The sequence below is a fragment of the Trachemys scripta genome, chromosome 1 (assembly GCF_013100865.1).
Source record: "Trachemys scripta elegans isolate TJP31775 chromosome 1, CAS_Tse_1.0, whole genome shotgun sequence".
In the NCBI taxonomy this organism is placed as follows: Eukaryota; Metazoa; Chordata; order Testudines; family Emydidae; genus Trachemys; species Trachemys scripta.
In genome coordinates, this window is record NC_048298.1 from 223,143,990 (window position 1) to 223,162,474 (window position 18,485).

An 18,485-nucleotide genomic window follows, 5' to 3' on the forward strand; every position below is an offset into this window, starting at 1 on the left:
TGTGACCAAGCTGTAGCAGAGAGGGAAACTTTATTGGAAGATTACATTTTCCTTTGTTCTTCTACACACAACCACAAAAATAGAGAGTAGGATTAAGGTGAGAGGCTGCTGCTGTATCAGGTTTGCTACAAACTCAGAACTCTGGCAAACCTTTCAACAAAACCAAGCCAAGAAACTTGAGTAGATTCATGGGAAACTCTGAGTTTTCCATTTAAACCAAGCAAAACTTAGTGGTGTTGATTGAGTTACTCACTTATAAACCAAAACCATTAAAAATTTGACATTAACACCCGAAAACTGAACGAGAGTCTTAGGGTTCTAGCTTTGATTAATGATAAATGAAACTCAACAGAACAGAGTTTTATATTAATAAGAGTGCTTTTGTTCCATTTTCAGCTCCAACACAGAAATTTAGATTTTAGGACTGATGACAGTTAGTTTATACATTCTCATTTTCCCTACCATATGCAGATATCTCTAGTCTATTTGTCTCACATATCGGATGGTGACTAAAGCTGAGTAAATAATTCACAATACTTAATTTGTTAGATAAATTTTGCCTCTTCCCGTTGGTGATTTGTCTGCAAACAGATTTATATTCTTAGATTTGTTATTCGTTATTTACTAAGTCATCAAATAACTTATGCACATAATACTTTCTAACTTGTTTGAGAAGTTTGTTGAAATAATTTATTATTCTAAATCCAAATTGATTTGATAGTATGCTTAGATCTGTTATATTTCTGTTCTCCGATTGGAAATACAAAATCTTAGAATCTGTTTCCCTGTAGCAATCCTGGTAATTGCAAATTCAAAATTTATTTTTGAAAACATTCTGCAACATTTGTTTAAAATGTATTGTTTAGGAGAACATTTCTGCCAGTTAATTCATTTTAATACAAATCCAAAGGGGGCACGAACACAGTTGCAGCGAATTTGTACTTTCCTGCAGCACATGCTCAGTACCAATGATGATATCTACATCATAGATTGTATTTGCATTTTATGCCTGACCACTTCACATGCACTCTGCCTACTGACTAGTCTTCACCATGTTTACTTCTAATGTTCCAAACCTCTGAGTTATTTCAATGCATAGTACACTTCCAACAGAAGAGTGCCCTAGTGCCTTTGGCAGTGCCTTTAAAAATCAACAATCTCCATTACTCCTATGCAAAATATAACAAAAATAGAGCCTATGTACTTATGATAGGAAACATCACTTAATAAGTAGGCCCCTGAATTCTGCACTAGCTTTGTTAGCTGGATGGATTTTAGATGTAGCCGCATGTAGATCGCATCACAATAGTGTAATTGAGGGACTAAAGACATGGATACCAGTTGCAAGGTCTGCTTCTTAAAGAATCACAATCACAAGCCCTTGGCCATCCACCCAGACCAAAAAGCTGACCTGGCTCTTGCTGCTGCTTGATCGTCTAGTTGCACCTTCAAAGCTAACCTTCATTTTCTTAATATTCAATAATTATTTATAAACCAAAACAACCTTGTTTAATAATCACAGTCTGTATATAAGACTAGGTTTATTCATAGAAGGGGCTGGATTCTTTTCTTCACCCTCGTGATGACCCTTAGCTTAGATGACCCTTCCAGTCCCTTCTATGATTCTATGATGCAAAGGTGATGATCTCCCTAGCTGAGGATTCCTGTGTGTAGTGGGAGTTCCCAACTGGCCGAGAGATGGTGTTGCCAGCTCCAGCTCCTGCTTCCCTGATTCCGTTTTTGCTGCAGCCACAAACGTAAGAAGCATGTCCAAGGTATGACTAGAGCACTGCTGCACTCTGGATATTCTCAGCTAGTGTAATGGCTCCAAGGGGACATACCCAGATGGTTTAGTTTGGGGGGGGGGGTGCCCTGAGGTTGCTCTAAACTATATCAAGGGACATGATGTCTTCTCCATATTTTAATGTCTTTAAATCAAGACTGGATGCCTTTCTGGAAGATATCCTTTAGTTACTGTGCTCAACACAGGAGTAACTGAGTGAAATGTACAGTAACTTCTCACTTAAAATTGTCCTGGTTAACGTTGTTTCATTGTTAAGTTGTTGATCAATTAGGGAACATGCTTGTTTATTAAAGTTGCGCAATGCTCCCTTCTAACATTGTTTGGCAGCCATCTGCTTTGTCCACTGTTTGCAGGAAGAGCAGCCCGGTGGAGCTAGCTGGTGGTGGCTTGGAACCAGGGTGGACCGGCAGCCCCCCTATCAGATCCCCGCTCCCCTAAGTTCCCTGTGCAGCAGCTGCCTAACAGGCTAGCAATTGCAGCTGTACCTCCCCCGACTGCCATGTGCTGCTCCTGCCCTCTGCCTTGGAACTGCTCCCCAAGACTCTTGCTTGCTGTACGGGGGGGGGGGAGGGAGGAAGAGGGGGGCTAATGTCAGGATGTCCCCCTCTCCACCACTCCTGCACCCTGCTTACCCCATCTTCCAAAGAGCAGGGGGGCACATGACAGGGCTCAGGACAGAGGGAGCTTGCTGGCAGCAACTGCCGACTGAGCAAGCTGATCTAATTAACAAGGCAGTGTACTTAAAGGGGAAATGCGCATCTCTGTCTCACACACACACAGTGTGTGTCTCTGTCTCTGTCTGCCATGCTGTCTCCCCTCCCTCCATTCCTGCTGCCTTGTAGAGTGTGAGAATTAACCCCTGAGGGCTCAGCCAATTGCTAGTTCATCATTTAGAAGTAAGGCATTCCAGGGGAAATATCCCACCCTTTGACTCCTCCACCTCAACCAAGCTTCATAATCATCACCACTGTGTACCAGTATTAAATTCTTTGTTTAAAACTTATACTCTGTGTGTGTGTGTATATATATATATATATATATATATATATATATATATAGTCTTTTGTCTGGTGAAAAAAAATTCCCTGCAACCTAACCCCATGAATCTATAAATCTTAGACTCTGTGAAAATGGTCCCAGAATCTAGGAACCACAACTTGATTGGTTGCATCCAGAGAACTGGTCAGGGATTAAAATCTGATCCAGTATTCTTCATTCACTGACCTCTTGTTTAGGATTGTAGTTTGCTTAGCTAACTTATTAAATATGATGTTCCTTTGAGTTCTAATCTACTGATTCTCCATTATCTTAAGTCTTCCTTTAATAGAAAGCTACATGTCCCTTTTCTTTTTCCAAAAATATGTACAGTATATAAATATTTCAGTGTTAATCTATAATTACAATAAATATAGCCACCAAATTAACACAGTTTTAAAATTAAAACAGCAAAGAAAATCTTAGCAAAGTACAATTTTGGGGTGTGCATAGACAGTTAATAGATACAATAATTTTACCAATAAATGATGGACTATTTTATTTTCAACATAATAGATGTCAACCCAGTGATTTTACAAGGTTAACTGCATTTTATGGCATATACAATAAAAAAATATTAAAAAGAGCAGAATGGAAGTTCTCCAGAAATATAATCATAGAGTGAAGCAAAAAGCTTCAGGGCAAAAACATCAGCTCCATGATGGATCTCAGCTGCAATATTCTATTTCCTGCACATGCCCAGAAATATGAGACATGAAAGGAGAGCAGAATAATGTAGCTGAGATCCAGCATACTAATCTGAAGGAAAATGTAGCCCTAAATTGTAGTAACTTTTCTGTGTTAGCCTTTAAAATGCATAGTACATTCAGAGCTTCTTAGTTTTTCATCTCTCTTTCCCTTAAAACTAGATTTGTTGCATAGCATTAATTAACTTGTCAGCAGGTATATATAGATCTTCTGTGATCTATGTAAACAGTAGATTGAACTTTCTTTCAGCCTATAGTTAAATCATTGTAAAAGAAGGATTTTTCCCACCACTCAGGATAAATAAGTAACTGAAGCATAAGGACCTTAGGTATCTATCATAGGTTCAACTAATGTCCTTTTTGATTTAGGCAAAATCCTCAGTTTAAATGCAGAAGGTTAAAAAAAAAGGTTGGGGTAACCTTTATTAATTTTGTTTTGTGTAGCTGTTTCATTTTCATATCCCTGACAGAAGATTATAATCAACTGATGTTAATTTGAATGTATTTCTCTGATAAAAAGAGGTAGATTTTAGAAAAAAGCAAAAAAACAAAATTGTGAGCGTATCCTTTAGGTTGGGCAGTACACGAATTAAAATCACAATCGGGCATTTCAGAGGAACGTAGTCCTGTTGTCTAAAGCTGGAGAAATAGTTGTAAAATGAATCTCAATGCAGCTACTTTGATGCATGTCATGCCAACAATCATCCTCATGTTTTCTTTCTGATTTTCAGAGATGATTAGCACCTAGCTTTTATAATGTATATTCTGCTGGGCCTCACCCAGCCTCAATAAAGGCCAAGATGAGCTAAAATGTTGGCTGTTTGTGCTTCCTGTTCAGGAAGAAAATAAGATTATTTGAACTTGCAAGTACAGAGACGTTTGTCTCTGGAATGCAACACAGTCATGTTTATTTAGGTCCAACTGTTTCCAACTCTGGTTATAAGGAGTTCCCATAATTTTATAATTATCTAAAACCACAGAAAGAATGAACTGGATGGGTGCGTACAATAGACACAACTTTTGTCAGTTAAACTAGATATTTTTATATTTAGTTCACTAATAAACATGAAGAATGGTATAAGGATACAATGGAAAGGAAGATAGTCTTATGCACTTCATGAAATTTGAGTTCTGTTTCTTTGCTTGGCCATAGGTGTCTTCAGTGATCTTAGGCAAGCTTCTTGGTGTCTCTTAGCATCTACCAGGGAGTTGCAAGCTACTGTGCAAACATTACAATTTGTGAAGTGGACCTTTGGACTGCTGGTGATTCATAAAAGGATCATGGACATTCTGTACAGAGTCTGACTGGAACTCTATGTGTACAGGGGAAATAGGGAGCAAAGTGGCTCTATAATAGGATCCATATTTAGAATGGAACTCCGTAGAACAACTTCACAACTCAGTGAAGCCATCCAGAATTCATTGCACTGAATAAATACGGTAATCATCATCATCATTTAATAATCAACACCTTGCACTACTTTTGCATCTTTCATCCAAGGTTCCCAAAGAACAAATATTAATTAAGCTTGACAAGAACAATTGCTTTCCAATTTTGTTAATGAAAGCTTTTATGTTCTCAATGAGAGAACACCATCAAAATGCGATGGAATACCAAGTATTGAGTATCTTGTCAAAAGGCATTCATTGTCTACAACATGGGTGTAACCAATTATGTCTGGAACTGCAATATGATAGTTTGAAGACTGAAGCATCCTTTTCTGATGCTTGCTTATTTTCCACTTTTGAAAGTATGCATAAAACGTACAAGGCACAGTGGGTACAATTGTGGAGAGGTGACTATCATGCATGCCACTTCCTTCAGAAGTCAGCATAAAAATCACAAATGGAAATCCTTTCACAATCACAATTGCACCCTTAGATAATGTGATTTTGAGACCAAGCTGGGTCTCCTGGTATAGTATACTATAGCAGAGTGTTTCTAAAATTGGCAAGCTATTTCTAGTAAGCTGCATATTGTGTAACATTCCTTTTATTAGCTATTACCCTGCCGAGGGTAGCTGGTCAGACTATTTGTTGTAAACAATTTGTCAATTTGGTCCTTTCTTCTGTTTGGAAGTGGTCAATGAACAGGAGGCTAAATTTCATTGAAAGTCAATGGGACTTAGGCTTTTATACTACTTGGATACTTTTTTTAAAAGTAACCCGTTACTCATAATTGTTTGACAAATAAGCCCAAATATGCCGGTTAAAAATTATGCGATTTCACAACATATTCAGAATGAGATCTCTTTTGAATATTCACTGTTCAGAATAAAATACAATAGAGAGAGTCACACAGAAAGAAAGATAAACATGAATAAATGTGGTATTCAGTGCATGTGTGTTTGTTCACCATAGTTATATGACAAAGCTTTTGTTTCCCGATTGCATGGCTAACAAGAGATGTTATTAGGACATTGAATATCTCAGAGTGGCTGTGGGGAGAACTTTAGAGAAAGACGCATGAGAGATAAATGAGACTAGGAAATTTTACAATATTGAAAATCTTTTCCTATCCTCTCCTGCATAAAAAGGCATTGCATTTGGCCTAGGTATATGGAAGCAAACTTCAAAAATAGACTGCTTCCTTCCTGACTGAGGAGAAATATATGAGCCTGACTTATTGAACTATCTAGCAGATTTTATATTCAGTTTTAGCCTTTTTACATTCTTCTGAGGTATTGTGTATATCCTGTATGTAAGGAGGCCAGGTAAGCACTTTCATCCAGTGTGTTCATTTGCATAACCCACTTGGGAGTGCGTTACAGATCCCTCTCTGGGCCTGATCCATAGAGGATATGAATCTGTTACAACCCCCACCCAAAGAGCCTTGGTTCTGTAGCTCACAGCTTAGCTAGAGAGCCTTGCTGATTTTAGCTCTGAGGTGTCAATTTCAATCCCCACTGCATCAACCAAGATGGCAGCTATTATACATGCAGATGTGTGTGTTTGCATGAATAAAAGCTTCTCCCCAAACATTTATGGAAACATGGGCTGGCTGCAGAAATGTTCATGGGCAGGTGAAAAATATGGTGGCATAGACATGGTTGAATGGAATATGAATCAGTTTTAGCTAATGTATTTGAAAATAAATGTTTCCACTGTTCACCCAGCCCAAGTAGAGAGGGAGCCTGAGATAAATCAGTCTTATAAATATGAAAGTCTTATTGTTTTAGATGAAGAGAATTGGAAACTTTTTTTCCCTTCATAACTGCAGAAGCAAAGTATTAGTTCTAGCATAATGAAGCAAAATGTTTTTTAAGGAATTGAATCTTTAAACATATTATTGATATAAAGCAAAGACTGACAGCTAAGTTCATAACTGTGTTCCCCCATATGATTTTTTTTTTAGCAAATTTGAGGCCTGATCTTGCAGTGTGCTGAGTGAGCCCATCTCTCTTGCACTTCAGTGAGAACTCATGGCTTTCATCACTTTGCAGGACTCAGCCTTTAATGTCAGAATGAGTCTATGGGGCATGTTGTATTCTGGACCTCAGCAAGGGAAGATACTGTTTTTTGCCTCTCTACGGAGCTTGGGGATCCACTTTCTCTAAAAGAAGCTCTTTGAGGAGTGGGTTGGCTTTCTGCACTTTTTGACAATATTGGATAGAGAATATTAACAGAGTGCTTCTCAGAGAGCTATCAAGCTGCTGTCTTCTCTCAGTTACTGGCAATCCACATTCTTCTGTGATGACGGGCTAATTTTTGTTCACATTGCTTAGAAATTTGGCAGTGTATCAACACACTTCACTCGTTTGTCTTATTGATATGAATGCTCCATTCCCGATGGTTTTAATTTGTAAATTAAAGCAGTTTGGATGTCCTGTAATTATTTTTCCTTCATATATTTTCCATCTTATTCCCTCTGTGTTTCATAGACTGTACTTTTTCTCCCTGTGTTACCATTTGCTGGTGAGACTTCTCCTCTTAAGGTAGTATTCTATTCTGACCTGTAGTGTTACATTCACCAAATGACTAGCCTAGCTAGCCAGACTTCCATCCTGCTTTTAGACTCTGCTGAAGAGCTGTGGTTGTCCTGCATCTATACAGTCCACATTTTGATGGTTGCCAGTAACATTACATTCTGTCCTGGCATGCATTATCTGGTGATTGCTCAGTGTCTGCTATTGCTGTGATGCTGTGCTGTGGGTTTCATGTGGCCTTTCTTGAGCAATTAATGGAATTCTCTTGGACGAAAGGCTCAGAAAGTCTTCTCCTATTAGTAGATCACTTTCTTGGCTGTCTACACATTTGGTAACTTTGATTATTAGATATGCGCTTTTTGCAAATTTAGTTTGTACTACATTTACTTATAATTTACTTTGCTTAAATTCCAATTATTTTTAAGGCACTGAGCTTAAAATGTGGAAGTATGGAAATATGATACATGTACCTGTTTCCAGGGGCTAGGATTTCCAAGGGTTGTCTCCAGGGGGCAGGGATATGGTCTGTTTGGGTGGTGGGAAAAGTGCTTTTTCATTGTTCTCAAGCATCCTCCTTTAGCTAATGCTATGGCAAGTTCCACTTGAAGCTACATTCTCCACTTCTTGACAAGTTGGAAGGACTCGTTGTGGCACAGAATCTATGGAAAGTAGACCTCTAGGGAGAAAAATGAGGGATTCTGCAGGTCCCCCACATCCGAAAGTGATTGCCTTAGTTTTGTCTGGTTTGAGAAGCAGGAAAGGATGGTGACGCAAAAACCAATTTATAAATACATCTGATTTATTTTTAAAGTAAAGCCTGAGTATAATAAAAATGTCACTCATAGAAATAGTTCAGAGTGGAAAGAGAAGGAAAAATACAATATATTCTCTCTCTCTCTCTCTCTCTCTCTCTCTAAATTGTATATTTAATATCTCCTTCTCCCTGCCACACACATCTTGTTTTTCCTCCCCTCTTCAGCTGCTCTTCATGGATGGTTCTGAAGCTAACTTGAAAATTATCATGCTCCTGATCTAGGGTTAATAGAAGCAAATTTGGCAGCAGCCAAGCCACCTGTAAGAAGCTGTAGGAGCAGCAGCTGGGCTGTGGAGGGAGTGGGTGGTTGAAAGCACTTGCCTACTGTGTTGCTTCCAGAAACACTCCCTTGGCACATTTGAACTTCAAAGCTTCATTGGGCAAACTTAAGTTGGCTGTTTTATCCAGCCACAACAGAAACTCTGTCCTTGACTCAACCACTAGAGAAGTGCTGTTCAGCTCAGGGGCAAAGAGTAGACTTTAAAAGCAAAGCCATCTCCTGTTCCTAGCAGAAAACATGTTCCCCCTTGCTTGTCTCCAATGTCAAAACAATGATGATGGTGATTGCCTGGTTTTACCTGATAATTTCTCTAAGAAAAACTTTGTCAGGAATTATTTAGTTCTCCTAGTTCAACTTTTAAAAATGGACATTTACAAATTTAAAAAAATGTAAAGTCCACCAAATTGCCAGGAAAGTGCTGTTGGAGGCAGCTGGGGGAAGAGGATAGGAATCTACAGTTCTGTGCCCCTATTGGAAAATGTAGTTGTTAACGTTTCATGGTAAAGTAGCTACCTATTGGCAGTTCATGCTGTAATGAGCAATAAGGCCCATGATATGCATAATTCTCTCAATTTTTATTCTTTTCTCGGGGCACATATGCATTGTCCACATTAGTCTTCATGCATTATCTAGTATGCAAGACATAAACCTGATACAGTTGCTTGTTGATCTTTCCACATTAAGTGGCCAGGACACAAACAACTGTCTATTGGTTACTCAAACAGGAACTGGAAACAAGTCAGTAACACTCAACCTTAATCAGTTTCCATGGTCCTCATTCAGAAATATTTTATTACCTTAAAAACCCCATTCCTGTTGCCAAAAATGGAAGTGATTTACTGAACAAATATTTTAGGATGAGCAACATTGATGTTCCTTCTTTGGAAAGAATTCCTCAACTTTCATACACAACATTTTTTTAAGTGAGCAGCCTCAGTTGAATATATAAGGGTTACATTGATTGAATATTATTGCAACATGCATTTGGAGTTTAGAAGAAGAAAGCTAAGTTAACATTCAATTTATAAAGAACGAGGAGTACCAGTCCACACAAGAGATCCACCTCCTGCACACTACAGTGCTAATAAGCGATGGTCACATAAACACCACACTATACCAAAAACCTACTGACCGCTATACTTACTAACATGCATCCAGCTTTCATCCAGACCACACCACACGATCCATTATCTACAGCCAAGCTCTAAGATACAACAGCATTTGCTCCAACCTCTCAGACAGAGACAAACATCTACTAGATCTCTATCCAGCATTCTTACAACTACAATACCCACCTGCTGTAGTGAAGAAACAGACTGACAGAGCCAGAAGAGTACCCGGAAGTCACCTACTACAGGACAGGCCCAACAAAGAAAGTAACAGAACGCCACTAGCCATCACCTTCAGCCCCCAACTAAAACCTCTCCAGCGCATCATCAAGGATCTACAACTGATCCTGAAGGATGATCCCTCACTCTCACAGATCTTGGGAGACAGGCCAGTCCTCACTTACAGACAGCAATCTGAAGCAAATACTCACCAGCAACCACACACCACACAACAAAAACACTAACCCAGGAACCTATCCTTGCAACAAAGCCCGTTGCCAACTCTGTCCATATATCTATTCAGGGGATGCCATCATAGGACCTAATCACATCAGCCACACTATCAGAGACTCGTTCACCTGCACATCTACCAATGTGATATATGCCATCTTGTGCCAGCAATGCCCCTCTGCCATATACATTGGCCAAACTATGTATTGGCTGGGCAGCTGGAGAGCTTTTAGGGTAGACATACCCTCAGTTACAAATCAGCGGCCTTTACACTATCCTTTACTTCATGAATAACAGCTCTTTAGCCATTCATCTATCCTTTGATCAGAACTTGTTTTAATTAGGACATCTAAACTTCTTGTACATTGTTGTTTTAAAACTATTGTTAAATTAAGGAATGATGATGTTGGTTTGAAAGGATGCAGAGACTATGGTACATGCTTTAGTCATTTGCTCCCTCGACACTACAGTTTTATTTCTTCTCTGGTTTTGTCAATACCCACATTATTACTTGCAACTCATGCAATATTTCACAACCCAGATCTTCCTCACTAGCACTGGTTCTTCTCTCATAATGTCTGCTTTGAGAGATTTCTGTTCCTTCCTGTAAAAGCTGCAGAGAATTTTTTTCCCTCCAAGATTTCTTTGGCTCAGCTACAAGATCCTTAATCCAGAAGAGACATATGTATAAATTCTAACAGAAATACCGTTGAAGAACAGTCTCAGCTTCATTTTGCCACTTGTGCTGTCAAAGCAGAATGGTAGAGTTTTGTACTCACTGTAAAGAGTCAGACTCTACGTGTCCATTTCAGTGACTCGCTCCATGTCCATGTACCAAATATTAATCACTGATACCTACTTCATTCCCCAAGTATCCATGGAAATTTAGCGCACAGCAGCAGGGCTGCATGGACAGTTAGGGCATGGCACACTGGAGCGCTGTAGATTTACACCCCAGCTGGCCACACCATAAGTGCTCGTGCAGACGTGCCCTCAGATTCAATTAGCCTTAAAGAAGAGGATTACGAAGCTACACTTTGAAAAAATTTCTCCAGAGAAAAGATGTTTGAAATTGTTTAAAATAATGAATAATATGGCCCCGATTCTGCTATCACTCAAATGGGTGCAACTCTAAATGACTTGATTAGGAGTTGTACCCATTTGAGCAAGGGTGAATTGGACCCTGTATGTTTAATTTGAGATAACATTGTGTCTCAGGAAATCAACTTATACATAAAGAATTATATACCTTCTATAGAATTCTAGGGGTTGTCCTAATGCTATAGAAAAGAGTGTATTCTATCTTTTTATCCCTTATGGGCATGGCAGACAAAGTCCTATCCAGCTCCACTAAAATCACTGGAACGACTCCTATTGCTGTTTGAGGTAGGCAAACTTTAACCATGAAATGGAATATGAAACATGAAATGAACTGGATAACTATCCAAACCCTAGTAATGTTGAAGTAACAAACACTTGTCAAGGGAATATGTATAGAAATTCAATTTGCTACAGACTTCTTGTCTACTATAAGAGATAAATCACCATTGTAACTGAGCCCACACACTGTCAGCAGTAGATTGTAATTCTTATGTAAAATCTAGACACATTTATTGACACTCGGGAGAGCTAAAGCCAAAATTGTTTGTCTAACAAAATGACTAAATAAAGTAAGTCTTCACAGTTGACTTCGGGGTTGATATGTCTCTCTGTTATCCTTTTATCAATTTTTAGACTAAAATCTACTTGAAAAGGAATACATTTTACAATGAGAAAGTTAGTAAAAAAAAATGTATTTTGCACTGTGAGAGTGGCCATCTTCTAGCCTTGCCCTCTCCTGTTGTGGCTATGCTCTTACTATAGAGTCTGAACCCCTGGGAGTGTGGGTAAAGGGATTTCCATAGGAAAAGTGGTCGCACGCTGTGGAGATGCTACTCCACGACCAGTTTCCATAATGCCTGTCCATGTTAATAGAAGAAGACATATGCTCCATACAGTTTTATTTGTGTGTGTGTCTGTGTGGGGAGTGATGTTGTGTTTAACCATAAAATGAGTGTGATTCAGTTACCTATAATCCCAGTGGACTCCCGTGCATCAGACCCTGGAAGATACCCTGGCAGTTCTGAAATATCTCCTATATTGGCTAAGAGGCACTCCCTGGCATTATCTTCTGTAGGTTCCCTCTCTGCACTGTGAAATCCTTTGAGGAGGAGGAGGAGGAAGTGGGGTAGCTACCAGCAAGGAGGCAATGGCAGCATAGCTCTAAAGCAAACCATGCCTTCATGGGAAGTGGAAGCTTTGAGCAGAAGTTTGGGATTACTGGGGTCCTTGGGTGCCAGGAGTTTTCTCTGTGGAGCTCAGGATATGTATTGGTTTTGTAGAGCCTGCCTTCTGCTTTTTTCATGGACCAAAGGTACAGGGGAGGGGAAAACCCCATGCCCCTAGCAGCATGCTCAAGAGAAAACTGCAGGGTAAGGTTCAGTTTCCTGGCATATGACTCTGTATAAATAATATTCAGCATATCACATTTATTTTCAATGGTCATAGTTCAAACAGTTTTCCAAACACTGTTGGGGTTTTTTGTTTGTTTGTTTTTTGTTGTTGTTTTTTATTTGTGCCAGGTATTCTCTTGACCTGCTTTTCTAGGCACACTTCTGAGTGCATGGCCGCTTACTGAATAAGACGGATTTGGGGCTCTATTTAATTATCGCGTTTAGTATGTTTTACTAGCAGGGGACATATGATTTGTCTGACATTTTTTAAATGGAGAAAAAATTGAATAAAAGTGATTTATTGCTAGTGGGTCACCTTTCTGTTAGACAGTTGGTCTTATATAGCCCATAATCAACTGTCTTCTTATGCAATATGTGCATTGTAAAATAACTGCAGACAAGTACAGACCCAGCCTTGGTACTTCTTTTAGGTCCCTTTGTACCTGTTCAGAAGGAGAATTTATAACACATGTTAAAATTATTGCTATGGGAATCAAGAACAATAAACTGACAACAAACTATGTTTAAAGACCTTACTGGTCTGATAGATATTTACACTGCCTCACAGGTAAAATGCTTCAACATGTTGCAGTGCTGACAAATGTGTTGTTTTGCTAAGCTTTGCTTAGATAATAGTTTTAGTAAACACTAACGATGACCTAAAAGTTCTGAGCATCAGACTGGTGTCTGGACACAAGACTGACAATTATGTGTGGTCTGTTAAATAGCAGTTTTCCTAATTGGTGCTCCCTCTACAAAGAGCAGGCTGCTAAATCTGAGAAGTGGGCCTTCAAGAGGCTTCTGTAGTCTGCAGCTCAAAGAGCTATACTGAGAGTGCTTTCTGTGCCTGAGCCTGTAAAATGCTGAGTGCCGTCTACCTCTATTGAGCAGAAGCAGGGCCGGCTTTAGGCCAATTCCACCAATTCCCCCGAATCGGGCCCCGCACTTAAGAGGGCCCCGCGCCCAGTGGCAGGGCCGCCCAGAGTGGGGGGCAAGTGGCAGAGAATCCCTTCCCTGGCTAGAGGCACCTTTTTAATTTTTGCGCTCCAGGTCTTTGGCAGCGGGTCCTTCACTCGCTGCGGCACTTTGGCGGCGGGTCCTTCAGTGCCGCTGAAGACCCGGAGCGAGTGAAGGATCCGCCGCCAAAGACTAGGAGCGTAGCCCGGTGAGTACAAGCCCCACGTGTTTTTTTTATGTGGGTTTTTTTTTTTTTTAAGTCATCCCTGTCGGGGCCCTGTCGAAACTGTTCGAATCGGGTCCCGCACTTCCTAAAGCCGGCCCTGAGCAGAAGACACTCAGCACTTTGCAAGATCCAGACTTCTGTTTGGGAGGAGGAAAGGGAAGTGAAGTGAAGACTACTTATGTATACAACAGCACACCTAATGCCAGAACAGAGCAAATCTTGCACAGAGGTTCAGTTTTTCTTTAGTTGTTGTCATGCAGTTTTCTCCTGTCTTTATGGCTCCACATCAAAGGGAAGGAGGAGCATGTCCCTGTGGCTATAATCACTGACCCACTGCTGGGAGATGATTAGAGGGTAACTTAAGCTGACTTTGAATGTGGGCATGGGGAATGTGAAAAATTGGTAGCTGTATGTATTTGTCTCACAGGGTAGTTTCCCCCCCCCCATCACCTTTCCCTCAGCTGGGTTTGTTCTGTAATCCCACACATGGCTTGTGAATAGGTAACAACAGGGTTAGAGAATACTCAGAAGGGAAGAGGAAAGATTACCAAAGGACATGCAATAGCACCACCTCAATAGTGCTATTTATCTACCAAACTTTCTGTTCATACCTGATCAGACATAGGAGGGGGGGTTGGTCTTTAAGGCTAAGACATGCTGCACTGAATGGGTGCATGGACTCTATGACATAATAAGTCTTGACTCTTTTCCACCTCCAATTTCTATAAATCTCCAGGACCAAAATTGTCAGTCTTTGACCACAGTGTGAAATATCCCACGTGGTTCATTTTATAGGTCATTAGAATGTAACTTAACCCAGAAAGTTTGGTAAGAAATATTTATTTTCTTCAGATTTGTTCTAATATAACTCTATGTATTACAAATACCCCTGAATATAGTAATAAAATCTGAGCACCCACCAAGATCAGAGCTCCTGGTGCTAAGCATACACATCGTATGAGAGTCTGTACTCAGAAGAGCTTACAGTCTAAATACACCAAACAGACAAAGAGTGGTAGGGAAAGTAGAATTCCAATAGGTGCAAGTGACTTGCCTAAGGTTAAACAGGAGGTCAGTGGCATAGCTGAAAATAGAACCCAGGCCTTCTGACTCCTAATGCCCTATCCAGTAGTCCAAGATGCCTGCTTGTAAAAATTTGTTACTTATCAACTATCTTCCAATATACATTTTACTATTTAATTTACAGAGTAATGTTTTATCCATGCAACAATTTTATTTTCACTTTAACTTCTTATAGCTGAATGCATCACAGCCTTTCATGGCAGGATTTGCTTTTCAAACAAATTCCCTGCAGTAAGTCTGTGCCTAATATCTAGTGGCTAACAAATATTCATTTCTTTCAGTCAAAGAGTGGCTAGACTTGCGCAAACATACAGTCTTGTGGTTAAGCCTCTGAACAGAAATCTGGGTTCCAGTCCTACCTTTACCACAAACTTCCTGTGTAACTTTGTGCTTAGTCACTTGGTCTGAGGGGCCTTGTACCCAATCTGTAATACTGTGATACTGATACTTTCTTTCTCCCTCCCTCTGTCTATTTAGTGTGCAAGCTCTTCAGGGTACAGAATGTGCCTTCATATGTGAATGTGCAATGCTTAGCCCAATGGAACCATCTGAAGAGCACAATGGGATCTCCACTGGGGCTGCAAGGTGCTATCGAAACACATATAAAAATTAGTGCTAACGTAGTATAGACCATGCCCCAACATGAAGACCCAGGAAAACTTCACAGGTTCAAATGTCTGTCTGATATTCAACCACCCTGATATTTCCATTAAAAAAACATAAGTTGCAGAGTTTTAATGCTAATTACTGAAAGCGGGAGCATGATAGCAGTAGTTAGATCCAGCCAAAATGCAGGCAAAAGCACAGCAAGCTTCAATAACACTTCAATCCCTAGCAGAAATAATTGCCCTGTTATCCAGACCAGGATTTTCACTAACAAGATTATATACTTACAATGCCAAATTGTGATTTTTCTGATGTACACAGATGTTCACTTGCAAAAATCAGTGGAAATATCAAAACTCATTTTGATTGTGGCCTAATTAGGATCTAAATTAAAGTCTTCAGTGATGACAAGCTAAACAGTAGCTTCTTGTGTCTCCTGGTTCTTCAAAAGTTTCCCGTGTGTCTAGAAAAGTAACTTTCTCTGGTGCCTTCCTTTCTTCTGTTCTTGGTCTTGTCTCTCCAATTTTACTCCCTACGTTATTGCCAACAACTCCTTTTGCCTCTGGCACTTTCTCCAGTTTTCTAGATTATGCTTCTGTCTCCCACATTCTTTAAAAAAACAACAACAGCATAACAACCACCTTCCTCTCTTGATCCTCCACTTTCCATGCCAGGACCTTATAACTGTTCATTTTATAGTCAAGTGATTGAAAGAAATAGCCACCTTTTATCTCCACAATCACCTCTCAGAGATTTCAATTAGGCTTCTGATCTGGTCATCGGAAAATAACAATTTCCTCTGTAGCTGTGAAGGGCTGGTTTAAAATCTCCTACATACAAAGGAAATGATATAAAATAATTTTCTTTTTAAAATTGTTTTTTAGGAAAGATGAAAGAACTGTCTTGTCATATTCTTACTTTCACCCTTTTGCCTTCTCACTGCTCAGCTTACTTATCAACATTCTAAACACCCCTGGCCAGGCTGTCAATGCCTTACTCATGTTGAATTTGTACCTTACACCATGAAGTCAAAGGGGATGCTGGTGGAATAACATATTTGTGTTGTTTATTTGTACTAGTTCTCAAAAGCTTTCAACTGAGATCACAGCCCCATTGTGCTCAGCACTGTGCAAACGTGCAGTAAGAGACAGTGCCTGCCTCAAAGAGCTTACAAGCTAGATAGGCAAGAGAGACAAAGGATGGGAGAAAGGAAACATTACTATCTGCTTCTTACAACTTTGTGGTGCATTTCAAAACTGTGTGTGAATTTGTAGGCTATCACTTTAATTTTTAAGGTGTTTCCTGGTCCTGTTTGCAGGCTAGAGGGCTCTGTAAGGAATCACATGATCAGAGTCAATCTGTAAATAGCCCAGCTAGAGCACTTCACTAGAAGTTGTTCTTCTATGCCTTAGGGAGCAGCCTACTTTCCCTCTCTCTCTCTTTTTGGTTCCTTTGTGTTAAAGTTCTGGATTTTCAGAATTAAAGTCATCTTACGTTGCAACCTTCTTAAAAGAGGGTTCTATGTTTTTATTTAACTTTTCTGTTTGTCTGCCGTGAGCATAACAAATTTCTCCTCCTGGACTTTTCCAAGCTCTCCTTTCTAAGCTGCTTTCTTTAGTCTTTCCTTGTATTTTTCTTCCACACTTTCTTGTTGACTGTATGTTTTTAGGAACAGCCCATATATGCTGCCATCACTTGGCAGGGACAGGCTGCATTCACCACTATCTGAATGGCTTTATAAAATTTAGGAGCTTGAACAGGCTAGAGTGGGGGGTGACTTTCATCTTATGTTCTTATGTTTTTATATCTTCCTAGCCAAAGGAGGGGAACGTAACATTACGGGAAGCAGTTGTGAAGCCTGCTGACTGCTCTTGGCTACTTCTAACTTAGGCTATACCAAGGATGTAAGCAACTTCCCTCTACTCAAAAACAGTTCTCTTGTTAATATTCAGGAATTACCCAGAATCCTCCATTTTAAATGACCAGTTTTTTCCTTTTATTCCAAAGAAAATAAAATTCAAGCTGCATAAAGGCTGTTAAAAAAAATCAAGCAAGCAACCCTGGTACTCAACAACTGTCAGGAATGGTCTAGATAATACCTGGTTCTGCCATAATTGCAGGGGACTGGACTAGATGACCTCTTGAGGTTCCTTCCAGTTCTACAATTCTATGGTTCAGTATTATCCTATTGCTACAACACCTCCTTCTTGGAAATAACATCTTTAGCTTAAAAAAAAAAAAGAGCACCAAACCAGGCAATATTTACATCAACAAGGATGTACTAGTCTTCAACAAAGAGGGCTAGTATGCCAAAATTTTCTAGAATGCTAGAAGCTGAGGTCAAATGTCATAGGTCAAAGTAGTGATCTCAAAATATAAAAGGATCAGCTTCCTGCCATACCATCCCTCACATAAGGAAGTTCTAGTCCTGAGGAAGACCCCAGGTAAGTAGCTAGAAGGTACAAAGACTCACAATAGATAAGAACTTTCTATCTACTGCTTTTGAGCCTTTGCTCTTCTCCTTGAAAATGAACAAAACATGCAGTATATGGACCATGCTGTCCTCCTGGATGCCACCATCACTCTGCAAATATTTCTGGTCCCCTGCCTATCAAACCACTGTGTTATGTGAGCCTTCTCTGCAGCTCCTAGCATCTGAAACAGCTTTGCTGCATCAGTCTATGTTATCGAGTTATCCCTGAAAGCTTCTCTTTATCCACCTTACAAGGTTTTTATACCACTGTTTTCTGTAAGTCACACTACATATTCTCTTTCTGTCTTGTATTCAATTTTAGGTTTTAATTTGTAAGAAAGGCACTATGTTAATTAGAGTTGCATTTTATTATTTCTCTCCAGAAATCCATCTGACCAGAGCTATATAAGCAACAAATGTCTTGCATCGTTGTTTCCTTCCTTTTTCGAACAAACTACAGAGAAAAGAATGTCAAGCTGAAAAATGCCTACATGAAAAATATGTGCATTTCCATTTGAAATTT